General features: G+C 48.2%; 1 protein-coding gene across 2 annotated transcripts in view; it reads right to left on the bottom strand.

The window, feature by feature from the left end:
- Positions 1–7417, bottom strand: part of SLC5A11 (solute carrier family 5 member 11) — a 54022-nt gene extending 46605 nt beyond the window's left edge. The window contains exons 1-2 of one of the 2 annotated variants that reach the window (XM_061209988.1): positions 7363–7417; positions 6929–6976 (exon numbers count right to left, since the gene is read on the bottom strand). The gene's annotated coding sequence lies outside the window, so the exon portion shown is untranslated. Of the gene's footprint in view, positions 1–5581; positions 5629–6928; positions 6977–7362 lie in introns of those variants that run through there. The other variant, XM_061209989.1, reaches the window with a different exon arrangement.
- Positions 7418–17293: the final 9876 nt, after the last annotated feature.

Raw genomic sequence — 17293 nt, 5'->3', positions numbered from 1 at the left:
AGCTTGGTGAAAATAAAAAGCAGGTACATTTTTTTAAAACCATTTTTTAAATGAAGTAAAGTTAATTTACAATGTTGTGCTAGTTTCAGGTGTATAGCAAAGTGATAAATATTCTTTTTCAGATTCTTTTCCATTATAGGTTATTATAAGATATTGAATATAGTTCCCTGTGCTATTTTTTTAATGTAAAAAAATCAACAGCCAACACTTTGTGTTTTGTGCAAACTGGTTCTACTCTCGGATAATTGTAAGCATGTTTTTCGCCTGCATGAAGGTCAGGTGGGACATCTGAAAGTCCTGGTTGCTTGGGGAAGTTCTGTGAATTTCAAGGTGTCTAGCACCTCTGGTCTCCACCCAGCCATGGTACCCCAAGTCATTGTGACAATCAAAAATATCCGATAAATTTTCAGAACATCTCCCGGTAGGCAGCAATGCCTCTGTGGCACCCCTCTGCTCTAGGTTAAGAAATGCTACTGAAGAATTTTGAACAAGGTGGTGGAGGTGGTGCAGGGCAGGAGAGGCTTGACTGGAAGCAAAAAAGCTGGGCGGGAAGGGTATTTTGAAATGACGCAGATTTGAGATGAAGTATATGGAGGGTGAGAGAAAGTGCATTAGAGAAATAATTTGGGTTAGAATCGGTAGGACCTGGAGATTAATTAACAGGGTAAGGGAGAGAGGGGGAGAACTGGGGATAGTTTCCTGCTTCTAATCAGAGCTGCCCAAAGACGGAATAGCCTGGTCACCTGGGCGGGATGTTCCTTGTTCTTAAAGCAGAGTTTTTCATCTGCAATACTATTGGCATTTTGGCTCACATAATTCTTTGTTATAGAGAGCTGTCTTGTGCATTGTAGGATGTTTAGCAGCATCCCTGGTAGCTACCCACTAGATGCCAGTAGCACCGTTAGCCACAAATGTCCCCTGGGTTGAGAACCACTGCCTTTGAGCCCTAGAAGATTGGACATTCACTTAGAGAAGATGCCTCAGGGGGGCGCTCAATAACTTTTAACGTCCCTTCCCACGCCGAGTACAGTATACTGGGGCCGAGCCTTGCTCTTCTGTTGAGAGGATGCTCACAGCTTCTCAGACCTGTGAGAAGACTCAAGCAATCACTGATCCATAGCTCTCATCCAAAGATGAAAGGACAAGAGAAGGAGGGAAGGAGGGAATATAGACTTGCCAGTATCAGGCAAACCCAACTCACCCCGCTCGAATGCAGGAGTGCGTAGTGGAAGCCCCAATTCTACCTCAGATCACCCCTCAGCCTTCCCTGCCTCAGTCATGCCTAGGTTTTATGATCATTGTCATCTGTCCAATGGGATGGTAATAACCTAAATGAACCAGAGAACTTGCAGGGAGAAAGTGGGAAGGGAAGACTGGTGCTGGAGACCCTCCCTAGGGTGGAAGTAGAGGTTCATAAATGAGGGTCTAACCAGGAGGCTGACTCTGGAGGCTTGGGAAGGACAGGGTAGATGGTCCTTAAGGCTGACTCAGGGGTGAAGCGCCTGTTAGGTAGGTAGTGTTCTTATTGCTACTCCACAGGCAAGGAAGTGGTGTCACATGACTGAGTGCCCAAGGCAGGACTCAAATCCAGATCTGTCTGATTTCAGAGCCTGCATTTTCGTCCTTTCTTTTTTTTTTTTTGCCATGATTTTTAAAAAATTATTAAAGTATAGTTGATTTACAATATTGTGTTAGTTTCTGGTATACAGCAAAGTGATTCATATGAGTATATATATATTCATATATATATATCCTTTTTCAGATTCTTTTCCATTAGAGGTCATTACAAGATATTGAATATACTTCCCTGTGCTATACAGTATGTCCTTGTTGTTTATCTATTTTATATATAGTAGTGTGTATCTGTTAATCCCAAACTCCTAATTTATCTCTTCTCTTTCCCCTTTGGTAACCATATGTTTGTTTTCTATGTCTGTGAGTCTATTTCTGTTTTGTATATAAGTTCATTTGTATCATTTCTTTAGATACCACATATAAGTGATGTCATATGATGTTTGTCTTTCTCTGACTTACTTCACTTAGTATGATAATCTCTAGGTCCATCCATGTTGCTGCAAATGGCATTATTTCATTCTTTTTTATGGCTGAGTAGTATTCCATTGTATATATATATATATATATATACCACTTCTTTATCCATTCCTCTGTTGATGGACAATTAGGTTGCTTCCATGTCTTGGCTATTGTAAATAGTGCTGCTATGAACACTGAGGTGCATGTATCTTTTCGAATTAGAGTTTTCTCTGAATATATGCCGAGGAGTGGGATTGCTGGATCACATGCTAACTCCATTTTTAGTTTTTTGGGGACCCTCCATACTGTTCTCCATAGTGGCTGCACCAGTTTACATTCCCACCAACAGAGTAGGAGGGTTCAGAGCCTGCATTTTCAAACAGTTCAACTGCTTTGAAGTATTTTGAAGTACTTTGATGCTTCCAAAACAGGGGACTTGGAGGAAGCAGCTTAAGGTGGAGATTGATGCTGAACTGGGGAGTGGGGCAGCTTGTTCCAGAACCCCACAGGTCTGAAAGGGAGGAAGGGGGGGAAGGAAGGAAGAGGGGCAGCAGAAAGACTGGTGAGCCAGCCCTCCCCCGTGTCCAGCCCAGCTCCCAGCCGCCTCTTCCAGGCCTCTGCCTGCCAGGCACCGAGAGGGGCGGGAGCAGATAAACAAGTCATTCATCACCAGCTCCGGGCAGGCTGGCACCAACTCCAGGCTCTTCCTGAGTCCCAGGGAGCGGGGGGGGGCCCTGTCGGCACCCAGGAGGGACTGACTGTGTCTTCAGGGTGGGAATAGGAGCTCAGACCACGGACCAGAGAAGCTGTGGAACCCCAGTGCTGCTGCCTCGGCCACGTGCTCCCAGGCGGAGCCCTCCACGTGCCCTCGTTCAGTAAAGTCACGCTGTCACCGTAACAGGGATCATCTCTAAAGCTTAGTGAGCACTATTTGTTGAAGTGCCAGGCCTGGAGCTCGCTTTACATTGGTCCTCTTATCTCATCCTTGTCAGCCCAGTGAGACAAACACATTACACCTCCATTTTACAGGTGGGAAATGGAGCCACCAAGAAGTGACAGTGAGCTGGGTTCAGGGCCTGGCTGTGCCACTGGCCTCTGGGTCACACTAAGTGCCAGAGGTGGGATTTGAACCCAGGTCCTGAACCGAAGCTCATTGTTATCCAATACTAGCTGGTGTGTCTTTTTCCTCCCTTCCTCCTGCCCTTCTCTCCTTCTTTCTCTCCTCCCCTCCTTCAGTCCTTCCCTCCCTCCACTTGTTTCTTTTCCACAAACATTTATTAGGCACCAGCTGTGTGCCAGGCTCTGTGCTAGGCACGGAGGACAAAGTGGTGATTACTGTGGATGTGGCCCCCCCATCCTCGAGAGATCTCACTCAGCCCCTTGCAGCTCCTTGTGTGCCCAGAGCCACCCGTTGCACTGCCCCAGGAGGGCTTCACCTCCTGGGAGGGACCCTCCCCTGTGGGAGGCCAGGGTTGACAGGAGTCTAGGTAAAGCGAGCGTTGTAACAACGGCCCTGTTTGCAAGAACACACTACCCTTGCAGTTGCCAATTGGCCAAAGAACACAGGAAACTCAGCAAGCAGAGATGGCTGCTCTCCCCTTTCCTTTCAGCCGCTTACATAATTTGCCAGAGCAGATGTGGAAATTTTCCCCAGTGCGAGGCAAGGATGGGGAAGTGCATCCACAGCAGGGTGAGGGCTCTGACTGTATTCCCTGCGTTCGGTTTCTGAGGCCGTCTCCTGTGTGTGTGTGCACTGGCGGGGCTACAGTATTCTCTACAACATGTGTGCATCTGAAACATTTCATGATGGAAGGAAAAGGAACAAGCGGAAAAAGATTTACAGCATAAAACCCTATGTGTATATTAAATACATTCTGAGACAGAAAATAGTACCAACTATTTTGCCAGGATGCAGGCCTATTTGCTGAAGAACAGCAAACACGTTAGCAGGGACAGAAAATGAAAGAGACAGAGAGAGAAACCAGGGAAGGACTCTGCACTGGCTAAAGATGACAATGACCATCTAATTGCAAATTTTAATTATAGGCAGAAACTCCCCAGGAAATAGATACACTGTGATCAAGTGTAAAGATGTTAGAACTGCATTGCCCGGTTCAAATCCCAGCTCTACCTCTTACTAGCTCCGTGATCTTGGGCAAATAAGCTCTCTGAGGCTCAGTTTTCCCATCTATAAAATGGGGATATTTAATCAGACCTATGTCACAGTTTTGCTAAAAGCATTCATCGAGTTCGTTATAGAACGTGATCAGGTCCAGAATACTTGGTCTGACTCCATCCTTCTTGTAAAACCATTAAAGGAAAAAAGAAAAAGAGCATGGACTTTGTGGTCACGCAGACCCTGACCCCTACGTGTGTGAATCTCACTTTAAGCACACTGCACCCCTAAGAGGTCAGGTCTCTGATTAACCCCATTGAACAGGTGGGGAAAACAAAGCCCAAGCTGGGGCCCCAAGGTCACGCCACTGGTAAATGACTGAACAGGGGCTTCCAACCGGGGCTTGACCTGCAAGTTCCTAACCACTATTCAGCACGTGGGCCCTTGGCAGGGAAAATTCCAGAGGTGACAACAAGGGCCTGCACAGGCCGCACCTCCTGGGCCGGCAGACACTCACACCCTTTCCTTCCACTCCTTTGTGGAGGTAACTGCCTCCTTCCTCAGCCACAAGCCTGGCCTTTGGCTCAAGTCCAAGATGCCCAGAGAGGCTGGTGGTAGACGGAGCCCAATCAGAGGGAGGGGGTCAGTTCTGTCAGGCTGAGCGGAGCCGTCAGAGCCTAAAACTGCAGAAGCGAGGGCCGAAGGAGGACCACCTCTAGCCTGCTCAACAGCTGATGCTATGTGGTTCATTAGGAACGGGTCTCTAGAAAAAAGGGCCAGAGGACAGATTCCAGGGGTCTCTGAGCTGAAGCAGAGGCTGGGACTCTCCCCAGCCTGTTAGAAAGAGCCACCTCTCCGGTCATTAGGAAGGAAACAATGGGCACGGTAGGGTCTGGCTCAGGAGGTTAACAGGTGTGAGTACAAGGGAGCCAGGTGAGGTTTCTCCTCCCCCCGCCTCCCCCCTTCAGTGACGACCTTGTCTCTTGATTCCTAGAGAGAATAGATGTCACAAGAACACCTTCTGAGCCCCAGACCTGTCCATCCAAATGCCGGCGTGGAATCTCTCACGGATGCCCAGTCGGCATCTCAAACGTAATACATCCAACTCAGAGACCGCAGTCTTCAAGAGCTGTCAGTCCTTTCCATCTCACTAAATGGCAACTTCATCCACCCTGCTGCTCGGGCCAGAAACCCGAGAGTCATCCTTAGGTCTTGCATTCATTCATTCATTCATTCATTCACTCATCCAGTGGTCTGTGAGCACCTCCTACGTGCTGGCCACTATGTCTAAGCACCAAGGATGCCAGGGCTCGCAAACATACCATCAAAGACATTATAGTGTCTCTTGCTCAACTCCCGGAATCTACTGACCTCTAATTCCATTCTGTTCTACTTCTAAAGCAGAGCTGCAATCTATCCATTTCCCCTCACCTTTACTTTTATTGCTTTCATTCAAGCCACCGTCACTGGAAGAATCTCCCATCTTGCCTTCCCGATGACACTCTTGCTTCCTTGGAATCCACTCCCCTTACATGGAAGCCAGAGAGATCTTTGAACATAAATCAGATCAGTTCCTTTTCCTGATCAAAGAATCAGGGCCTGTTGATGTGCTCTGCTGTGGCCCCAGCGCCATCTCACCCTGCTCTTATTTCTATCCGTGAGCACTAGTTCTGCCTCAGGGTCTTTGCCATTCTGCCCATCCCACCCGCCCTTGCCTGGAATGCTCTTCCCTGCACTCTTGGCTTGACGAACTCCTACTCATCCTTCAGATGGCACCCTACTGTCACAGCCCCAGAGGAGTCTTCTCTTGGCTTCAATCTAAGTTGGATCCCTAAATGATTTGCCATCATAGCTAACATGACTTCCCATAACCGTTGAATCAAGCAGGACATTTGATTTGTACGATTCTCTCATTACCTCCCGTTCCCACTCTACTGTAAGCTCCGCGAAGGCAGGGACCCTGTCCATCTCGCTCACATCGTGTCCTCAAAGCAGGCACTCAATAAACACTTGTATAGCAGACAAATGTGGAATTTTCTCAGCCTGCGATTGTGACACCCACCCCCAAACCCCGCCGCTGCCAAAGTCATATCCTCAGGATGCCCTTTGGAGGAGGGCATCTCTCTCAGCTGCTTCCCCGGAATCGGTCATCAAGACATCATTTGAAAACCAGACCTTGTGTCTAAGCTCACGGCCGGCCGTGGGAGTTGGGTCTCAGCTTTGCCTCCTCACTATCTGTGCAAGCTTGGGCACGTTTCTCAATGGCTCTCAGCCTCTGTCTGTGAGTTACAGTGGCTGGGCCAGCCAGACCAGGCCCAGGATGTGAGGCTCTCAGCACGTGCCTGGCATATTTGCTTTGCACGGCAGTTACACATCCCCCAGGGTTTTGTTGTTCTTTGTAGGTATTTTTCACCTGCTTATCTCTTGGGTCCTCGTGAGTCCGCCACACCTGTGGCCTGGGCTGTGCTGAGGTTCACGCTCTCATTTGACAGATAAGGAACTGGAGGCTAAGTGAGGTGAAATGATCGCTCCACGTCCCGGAACTCGGTTGAGTGGAGGAGCTGCGAGCCTCGCCTGCCTGGTGCGCCTGCCCGGTGCGCTGGCTGTACCCACCCCCCGAAACGCACTCCGTTTGCCTCGACAAGCCCTCTCCCAAGGAGGGGAGCTGTGCACCCCTCACCCCGTCCTTCCTGCCAGCATTGCCTCCGGTCCCCAGACCAGCTTTCCCAGTTTGCAGAATGGGTATCAGTTTGGGGGGCTGGGAGTAGGGAGTCTTACCGTCCTCTGGATGCAGGGCCCACCTGCCCTGGGTCCTGTCGGTGGCGTCTGAGGCAGAAGGAGAGAGAGGTGGCTGTGAGGAGGGAGAAACTGGGCTCCTTTTCCCTCGCAGCCAGAGTCTGAAAGAACGGCAGTGGCCCTCCCTCCGGCACCGCCTGCTAAGAGAGGCTCCTTGCAGGTCAAAATCCAAATTCCAGCCTGGGCTACAGCAGGGCTTAGAGGAAGCGTGAATGATCTCCCTCGGGGCAGAGGAGAGGTCCCCGGCCGGCCCTGAACCCTGAACTTGAACTTGAACTCTGAGCAGGCCCCTGCGGGGAAGATGGGCTGACCTGAGCCCCGCCCACATGGCCTCCCCTCCTCACCTGGTGGGGGGCCCATGGCTGGGGAGGGGAGGGGAGCTGTTGCAGCCCGGGGCACCGTCCTGCTCCACTCACCCACTCTGCCACTGGCCCGCCTCCGCGCTGGGGACGGGCGGGCTTGGGACGAGCTGGAGTGGGGGGAGGGGAGACGCTGGCAGGGGAGGAAGGGGACAGAGGGAAAGTCCCAGGAGGGCACTTGCCGCGGCCCTACCGCTGCTGCAGCAGTAACAGTGACCACCTTTGTTCGGCTCCTTTTCCGTGAGATCTCCAGACCAAGGCAGCACAAAGACAGGCGCCTAGAGCCCAGATGAGTTGTCAGGAGTGACCGAGCCGTGGCCGGGGGCCCACGTCCAGCCCACAGCACGAGGACAGGCAGTGGGGGACAGCAGAAGGCTTGCACTGGATGCTCAGAGCATTCAAAATTAAAAAAAAAAAAAAAAAAAAGATAGCTACTAGCCTTTGCAAAACGAGAGACTGAATAACACTCTGGATTTCCCACTTTACTAGAACAATCTGAAGATCTGGCCAGACCAGGCCCACATGGACACAGGACGGCCACTGGCTAGAGCAGAGGCGTGGCCATCCCTCCCCCCTCCACCACAGACCCCACCTCCAGCCCACTTCTCTCCTTCCCTTGTCCTGCCCGGGCCCTGGGTGGGGGCAGCCCCTGGCACAGAGTAGCTCAGAAAGCATGGTGAGAATCAATATGCTCCTGGTTCTGTTCTAAATGTTTCCATGTCTCTGCTCACTTGGTCTTTCCAACAAGCCTCCGGGACAGATCTTATTATTATGTCCACTTTACTGATGAAAAGACAGAGGTAGAGAAGGGTGAGTAACTTGCCCAAGTCACCAGCTGTGAGTGGCAGAACCAGGATTTGAAGCCTGGGCGTTTCATTCTAGAACGCTACAGGGCCAGTGGGTGTGGCTTAGAGACGCATCCCACTGGACAGAGGGCACCCTGGATGCACAGAGACTCAGCAGTTGGACTGACGTCAGCATGAACTGGGGCCTGTAAGGTGGTGGCCTGCCTGGGGGGACAGATGGACAGAAGGAACAGCTAGAATTTGGAGAAAGGAGATGGGTGGACAGAGAGCCAGGGAATGGACGGCCTGAGCCTGTGATCTGCAGCGGAGGACTCAACACCAGGAAGGCAGAAGATGCATTGCTTCACCAACCTGGGGTCCAGCCCTGATTTCTTGGGGGCATGTCTGGGGGACCACGGGCGTAGCACGTTCCACGGTCACGGTGCTACAGACAACACACACAGATGAGAGAGGTGGGCCAGATACGGCTGTGGCAGACAGGAGAGCTACATCCCAGCCATGACTCAGCTCCAACTGGGGGAACACAGGCCCAGTGGGGCCAGACCTTCCAGTTGTCCTAGGAAAACGGGAAGTCCAGAATTTTTAGCCTCATGATTATTTACCTGTGAGGGCTGATTGTGGCCCACTGGTCACTGGCATGTCACCTCCCACAGTTTCTCTGATTGTCAGGCTTTTTTGGCCCTCTCTTAGTGCTGTAAAGAATAGGAGAGAAGATGGTGCAACCACTTTGGAGAATGTTTTGGAAGTTTCTTATAAAGTTAACATACCCCTACCTTATGGGCCAGCAATTCCACTCTTAGGTGTTTATCAAAAGAAATGAAAACATAGGTTCCACAAAGACTTTACACACATGTTCCAAGCAGCTTTGCTCACAATAGCCCCAAGGGGGAAACAACACAATGTCCATCAACAGATAAATGGACAAACCGTGATGCCTTCATACTGTAAGCAGATAGGTTAGGGGGTCCCTGGAGAAAGAGAACCAGGCATGGCTTTCTTGACATAAGAGAACCCATTTTGGCCGAAGACATTTTGTGATCTACACCTGGCCACAATGCTTACCCTGGAACACAGTATTTAATGATCTTAAGGGAACAAAGGAATGCAGGAAGAGAAAAAAGGCAGTCGAACAATGGTGCTGTGATAAGGCAGGGTCCTGGTTCCTCAAGGAATATACATAATAATATACCTTTGAGTTCTGCAGGAACTAAGGCCCCCAGCCAGTTGGAGGATGGAAGGATGATGCTGACCCTCTTAACTTCAATCAACTAAAGCTTGGACTCTGTTGACCTTTGACCCAATTCTATGCTGAATTCTCCTCTGCTCAAGTCCCCTCATGAAGATGCATGTACCCTTCCCTTAAAACTTCCCCAATTTTGCTGTTCTGGAAAACACTGCTTTGGGAAGGATCCCCGGTGTTCTCCCTACTTGCTTCAAGTAATAATAAATCCTTCCTTCTTCCGATATTAGGCTTGGTTGTGTCTACTGACACCATTAAGCTGCAAACCCATTAGGGGAACGAGTGACTGAAACCGCCCGCCCTGGCCAGGCCTCATAGTAGCCACTTGCATGTGTTATCTAACAACAGGAGGTCCTGGAAAGGAACGCAGAACTAACAAGCTACCACCAACTGGAAGAATTTGGGAAAGGTCAAAAGGAGAGAGGAGACACCAGTCCATATGTCTTACCAACCTCCCAGAATCCTTCCCCCTTGAATCCATCTTGGCTGAGCGATGCTCGTGCCACCAGGAAGGACCCTGAGTCAGAATGATCGGCCAGAGACAACCCAGAAACTAACCCCATTACCATAAAACCTGAAACTGCGAGCCATGTGGCAGAGCAGTTCTCCTGGGTTCCCTTACCCTCCTGCTCTCCACCCGGGCGCCCCTTCCCAATAAAAAGTCTCTTGCTTTGTCAGCACGTGTGTCTCCTTGGACAATTCATTTCTGAGTCTTAGACTAGAGCCCACTCTCAGGCCCTGGAAGGGGTCCCCCTTCCTGCGACAAACCCAGTTTTTGGGTAGCAAAACTCCATGGAAAACCACATTTGTTTTCAGTAGGACAAACTAGTGACACATAACGCCATGCACGAATCTCAGAATTATGCCAGATGCAAGGAAGTACACACCTTATGGTCCATTTAGGTGAAGTTCAAGAACAGGAAAGATGAATCTATGGTGATAGAAGTCAAGAGAGTTGAAAGCATTTTCTGGAGAGATGGAAATTTCCATATCTTAACTTAGGTGATAACTATATGGGTATATACCACTGTTCAAATCCATTGGACTGAATAAGATTTGTGCATTTGATTACATGCAAATTACACCTGAAAAAAAAAATAGGACAGAAAGTGTGAATGATGAGTTTGGCAAATGCAGCTTTTGCTTCTCTGATGGTAGAGACTGTGGTCTTTACTCAAATCTTACCTCCCAGGATTTAGCTCCAGCCCATTGTCTCCACGTAAGAATGTGGGTCCCATGTTGTCGAAGTGCCTGATTTTTCAAGAGAAATCCCAAAGTCTGGGTTTTTATGTGAACGCTCCTGTTTATAAGGTTTGGCAAGTAATTTGGAATTAACAAAAACTGTTGAAATGCTGTACAGTCAACCCTCTGTATCTGCAGTTCTGCGTCCTGGAATTCAACCACCCGCAGATCAAAAATATTCAGGGAAAAAAAATCTGGAAAGTTCCAAAAAGCAAAACTTGAATTTGCCACGTGTGGGCCACTATTTATATAGCATTTACATTGTGTTAGGCAGTGTAAATAATTTAAAGATGATTTAAAGTATACAGGAGGATGTGATACGTGTAGGCTATATACAAATACTACACCATTTCATATAAGGGACATGAACATCCTCAAATCTGGGTATCCATGGGGGTCCTGGAACAAACCACCTGTGGATACCAAGGGACCACTGTGTGTATCAAGTGATGCATGTGTGATGTTGTGATTTATAGGAAGAAATATACATTTGGTCTTCGCCCCCATTTCTGGCACAGAGCTCCTAAAACTTTTGGAATTTTCTAAGTGACCAGAGTGAGTAAGGTGTCTTTTGTTTTGTTAATGAGGCTACACTGGGACCTCACCTATGGTTGGGGCCTGGTTACCAGGACAACTAACCAGGTGTTTAGAGGGTTGGAACTTTCAGTCCCACCCTCTGACCACCGGGGAAGGGAGAGGGGCTGGAGGTTGAATCAGTCACCAATGACCAATGACTTAATCAATCGTGACTATGTAATAAAGCCTCCATAAAAAAATCCCAAAGGACAGGGTTCTGAGAGCTTCTGGGTTGATGAACACGTGGAGATTTGGGGAGAGTGGTGCTTTTGGAGAGGGCATGGAAGCTCCTGGCCCCTTCCCCATGCCTTGCCCTGGGCATCTCTTCCATCTGTCTGTTCCTGAGTTATATTTTTTATAACAAACTGGTTATCTAATAAGTAATATGTTCCTCTGAGTTCCGTGAGCCACTCTAGCCAATTAATCAAACCTGAGAGGGGCTTCCCTGGTGGTGCAGTGGTTAAGAATCTGCCTGCCAATGCATGAGACACAGGTTCAATCCCTGGCCCAGGAAGATCCCACATGCCGTGGAGCAACTAAGCCCGTGCGCCTCATCTACTGAGCCTGCGCTCTAAAGCCCACGAGCCACAACTACTGAAGTCTGTGCGCCTAGAGCCCGTGCTCCACAACAAGAGAAGCCACGACAATGAGAAGCCCACGCACCGCAATGAAGAGTAGCCCCAGCTCGCCGCAACTAGAGAAAGCCCGCACACAGCAACAAAGATCCAACGCAGCCAAAAATAAAAACAAATAAATTTATTAAAAAAAAAAAATCAAACTTGAGGAGGGGGTCTTTGAAACCACCGATCTAGAGCCGGTGAGTCAGAAGCACATGAAGACCTGGATTTGCAATTGGCGTCTGAAATGGGGGAGGTGGTGGAGGGGGGTAGTCTCATAGGACTGAGCCCTTAACCTTTGGTATCTGATGCTACCTCCAGGTAGTTAGTGTCAGAATTGAGTTGAATTGGACACCCCGCTGGTATCAGAGCATTGCTTGGTGGCCAGGGGAGGGGGCTGGGGAGAGGGACCCACATGCTGACATTGGTCCCAGAATCTTACCCAGTATCCCCAGGGCACACCCTCTGCTAGACTGGAATCCAGGCTGAGCTCCACACGAGGTCGTGATGCCTTCCTGTATTTTCTACAGCCTTTTAGAAACACACCTTCATCCACCCACACGCTATAGTCCAGTGTTGCTATTTATAGTAACAACTGAAAAGAGCAAACCCTAAAAACCCTGAAATAGGTAAGTTTTCCTGACCAGCAGGCAAGGGTGGTGCAGTGAACCCAGTTGGGGGATAAAACGGGATACATTTTTTAACTTAGTAGCTGTGAGACCTGGGTGCAAACTGATGTTCACACGCCTGCTTGGCAGGAGATGAAATGAGGATGAAACAAACGAGATGCCACGGGAGAACGAGAAACACCGGGCTAGTAGAAGGTGCTTGGTCAACGCTGGCTCCTTCCCTCTGCCTGAACATAACCCCCAGTTACCTGTGTGCTGCCTGCCTTACGTTTAGTTGCCACTGGGAATCTCAAGCCTTATTCTTTCTCTTTCTGATGGCTTCAACCAGGAAACACTGAGCATTCTCTCTCTGTCTCTGGCTATGTTTGTTCCCTGCTCCCAGAGTCACGTTTCCCACAAATCTGTGACTTGGGTGGCCTTTCATCCGCAGCGGCTGCAGGACAGTGCGCGGCTCAGAAGCCCAGAGATGGGGGCAGGCAGACCCCAGCCTCCTTCTGGTTCCTCTGCTGCCAGCTGTGTGTTCTTGTGTAAATGACTTAAGTGCTCTGAACCCAGATTTTCTCATCTGAAAAAGGGGATGCCATAACAATAGTCCCGAGCCATTTTATCAGGAAGACTCAACGAGATAATCCATATAACATTCTCCATAGTACTAAGATGCTATTTTTTTCTTTTTTCCTCTCATTATTTCATGAATGTCCAGTTGAGTTTCTGGAAAACTACAAGACCTGAGGCATCACGACAGACTGAAGGCAGATGCAGATGTCGGCATCCAACTGTCTTCTATTCAACCAGTCATTATAGAGATTTGCAAATGTGTAAAACTATGCCACTCTTCTCACTAAATCTTTTGGGAAAATATGGTTGTTTTTCATAAAAATGTTACTTACTTAACATGCAAAGGGTTTGTTATTGTTCTTCTGAAATTAATTAATATTTTAAATTGTTTCTTCATTTAAACACCTAATTTGGTAAATATCTCTACCTATAACCCACATCAATGAAATGAAGCTGTTCCTCCTTATAATGGGATCCTGAGACAAAAGGTTTGAGTATCCCTGCGCTGTGACAAACTTGATAGGAGCCTGTGGATCTGGGAAAACTCTTGGAAATGGTCTGTCTAAACCCAAATCCATACAATTCATTAAAAGGTGTGTTCTGATCAAGTGGACCCTACCTGGGAAGCCTGTTCGTGGCCATAGGGTCTGTGGGAGAAAGTTGTTTGTAACTCAGGAGACCTTGCCGGTCAGTGTAAAGTGTGGATCGTTAATGAATCAACAAGGATTCTCCTTAATCACTAAACACTTTAACAGCAGGTCATCTGTGACAGCGAGGTTGAAGTTTGGTGTGTGACATGGACACACTTGGAGATTATTGGAGTGGAACAGGATCCCGTGAAAGCCAGCTTGACCAACACTGCCCCCACTGCCCCACCAGACACTGCACGAGTCTGGGTTACAAGAGGTGGTTGTAGTGACAGCCCATGGTCATTGCCATCATGTGAGTTCCAGCCTGGGGCCAGCCGTATGGCTTGTACTTGAGTCCCTGGGCTCTGCCTCCAGTGTTTGTTTAAATCCTGGTTCTACTAACTTGGTGGCTTAAATAGTTAGGGTTGTTGTAGGGATTAAATAAAAGAATTATTTGAAGTAGTGACTGGCCAGCAAAATCTGCCCTTCTCCCTCCCTGCATGACATGTGAGAGGGGGTGGAACAAGAGGGGGTGTGATCTAGGTGATTTCTGTCTCCCTTGCTTAAGAGAGAGCCATTCTTTCCTGCCTTCCTGCTGGTCAGGATGGGGATGAACCGGAGTGACGTTGGAGGCACATGTGGAAGCCAGAACTGCTGCCAGCAGCCTGGGTTCCTGGTGAAGCAGAGAAGCCACCAACGTGGAGCCTCCCCGTGGATGGAGAAATGAAACAGACAGTGTTGCAGGAAGGGGGACCCCTTCCAGGGTCTGAGAGTGGACTCTTTTCTAACACTTGGAAATGAATAGTCGGAGGAGACACACATGCTGAATAAGCAACAGACTTTATTGGGAAGGGGCGCCCGGGTGGAGGGCAGGAGGGTAAGGGAACCCAGGAGAGCTGCTCTGCCACGTGGCTCGCAGTCTCGGGTTTTATGGTGATGGGGTTAGTTTCCGGGTTGTCTCTGGCCAATCATTCTGGCTCAGGGTCCTCCCTGGTGCCATGTGCATGCAACCGCTCAATGAAGATGGATTCCAGCGAGAAGGATTCTGGGAGGTTGGTAGGACATATGAACTGGCATCTCCTCTCTCCTTTTGACCTTTCCCGTATTCTTCCTGTTGGTGATGGCTTGTTACTTCCGTGTTCCTTACCAGGATCTCCTGTCGTAAAATAAATCATGCAAATTGTTTCTGTCTTTGCCTGGCCACGGCAGGCAGTTTCAGTCAGTGTTTTCCCTAACAGGAGTTTGGAGCAGAGAAAGGTTTCTTGCAGGGCCAAGAAAGGAGAACGGGTGGCTCGAGCTCAAGAAACCTGAACTCCCCAATTTTTTTTTTTTTTTTTCGGCCAGGCGGTGGAGCATGTGAGATCTTAGTTCTCCAACCAGGGATCGAACCCATGCCCCTTGCAATGGAAGCACAGAGTCTTAACCACTGGACTGCCAGAGAAGTCCTCCCCAGTGGTTTTGGGGGAAAGTTTTTATAGGCAAAATTTGGGGTGAGGGCTGCAGGGTGTGTGACTTTCTTCTGATTGGTTGGTGGTGAGGTAACAGGGAGGTGCTCCAGGGATCTTGCTCTCAGCCTAAAATTGCCATCCTCCACCAGGGTGGGGGCCTTAGTTCTGCAGAAGAACTCAAAGATATTGTTATGTTTGTTCCTTGCAGAGGAACCAGGACCCTGCCCCATGGCTGCACTATTGTTTCTTGACTGCTCCCTCCTTTGTTTCTGCATTATTTCCCTTCCCTGATTAGCAAGTTTTGCCCTTGCTCTCTGCCCTTTGGAACTCAGGGAAGGTCATGGAGGCTAAATGAAGCCTATTTCCTACAAAAAAGAAACGGGACACACAGAAAGGATTTGTACCCAGGAGCCCCACAGGGTCCTGCTCAGTTCCACCCACCAAATATGGCCCCCTGCTTGTTTTTGTAAATCAAGTTTTATGGGAACACAGTCATGCCCATTTATTTGCATATTGTTTCTGACGGCTTTTGTGCTACAGTGGTAGAGTTGAGTACTTGTGACAGAGACCATATGGGCTGCAAAGCCTAAAATATTTACCATCTGGCTCTTTACAGAAAACTTTTGCTGCCCCCTGACCTACAGCACCACCCAGTGAGTTAGTGTCCCCAGAGTTTAGGGCACTAACAGGAAAGATTTTCATCCCCAACTTTCCCTCTCAGAAGATAGTACAACCCTCTGGTTGGGGAAATGTGAGTGGAAAGAAATGTAATCCAAAGCAACTCTCTGGTAAGAAAGATAAGCCATTCTCAGAAACCCTTCAGGGGACTTCCCTGGTGGTCCAGTGGTTAGGACTCCGCCCTTCCACTGCAAGTTCGATCCCTGGTTGGGGAACAAAAATCCCACAAGCTGCTTGGTGCAGCCAAAAAAAAAAATGCCCTCCAGTCTGACTAACAAGCCATGAACATCAATATGGTTATTTTGAGGCTTTTAACGTAAATATAATCCTCCTATATCTTTATCAGATCCATTGAGAAAAGCAACAAACAGGACGGGATTGTGAACAAAGCAATCTCCAGAGACTTCTCTCTGTTACATGCTTTCATACTTAAAATCTCAAAATAGTTTGCTGAGGGGAAGAAGCCAGACAAAAAAAGAGTACATACTGAATGATTCGGTTTACACAAGATTCTAGAAAATGTAAATGAATCTGTTGTGACAACAGATTAACATTTGCCTGGGGGTGGGGATGGCAGGACAGAGGGATATTACAAAGGGGAACAAGCAAATTTTGGAGGTGACGGGTCTGTTTATTAGCTGGATTGTTGTAATGGTTTTATCAGTTACACATTTGTCAAAACTCTTCCCATTGTACATGTAAATATGTGTCCTTTATCGTAGGCCATTTATACTTCAACAAAGTTGTTTTAAAAAGTATGAGTCTTAAATATCATATCACTTACATGTGGAATCTAAAATATGGTACAGATGAATCTATATATAAAACACAAGCAGACTCACAGATATAAAGAAAACCTTACAGTTACCCAAGGGGAAAGTGGGGGAGGGATAAGTTAGGAGTTTGGGATTAGCAGATATACACTACTATATATAAAATAGATAAACAACAAGGTCCTACTGTATAGCACAGGAAACCATATTCAATATCCTGTGATAAACCATAATGGAAAAGAATATGAAAAAGTATGTATATATATATATAACTGAATCACTTTGCTGTATACTTGAAACTAACACAGCGTTGTAAATCAACTATACTTTAATTAAAAAAAACAAAGAGAACTCAGATTGAAAAAAGAAGTGTGTCTTAAAAATAGACTAAAACAAAATAAAAAGTATAAGTCTTCTGTAAATGGGTTCTTATGGAGAAACACAGACCATTGCAACATGAAAGGGAAGCAGTGAGGACCTCTTTCCAGTTCTTCCTCTACAAACTTCCAGAAGGAGATGGTTAATCTCCACTGTTCAACCACATCACCCATCCAGGATTCCTTTTCTACTCTTCCCGCTGTGCTCTGTGCCCCAGGAGGCTGACCTCAATGAGCTGTATCACCTGGCCTCCTTTGCTTTCCGGCCTCCAGTTAGATTTGGCCAATGGGAGGCACCAGCAGGAGATCAGAGGGTAGAGGAGAGTGGTCGGGGTAATTTGTCCCTTCCCCTGGGCCACACTACCCCTGCTCCCTTGCTGCGTCCCTGCGGTCCTGGCAGTGGCTTCGTTCTTCC

Source organism: Eubalaena glacialis, chromosome 13, assembly GCF_028564815.1.
Source record: "Eubalaena glacialis isolate mEubGla1 chromosome 13, mEubGla1.1.hap2.+ XY, whole genome shotgun sequence".
NCBI classification, from domain to species: domain Eukaryota; kingdom Metazoa; phylum Chordata; class Mammalia; order Artiodactyla; family Balaenidae; genus Eubalaena; species Eubalaena glacialis.
This window is presented reverse-complemented; position numbering and strand designations above follow the sequence as displayed.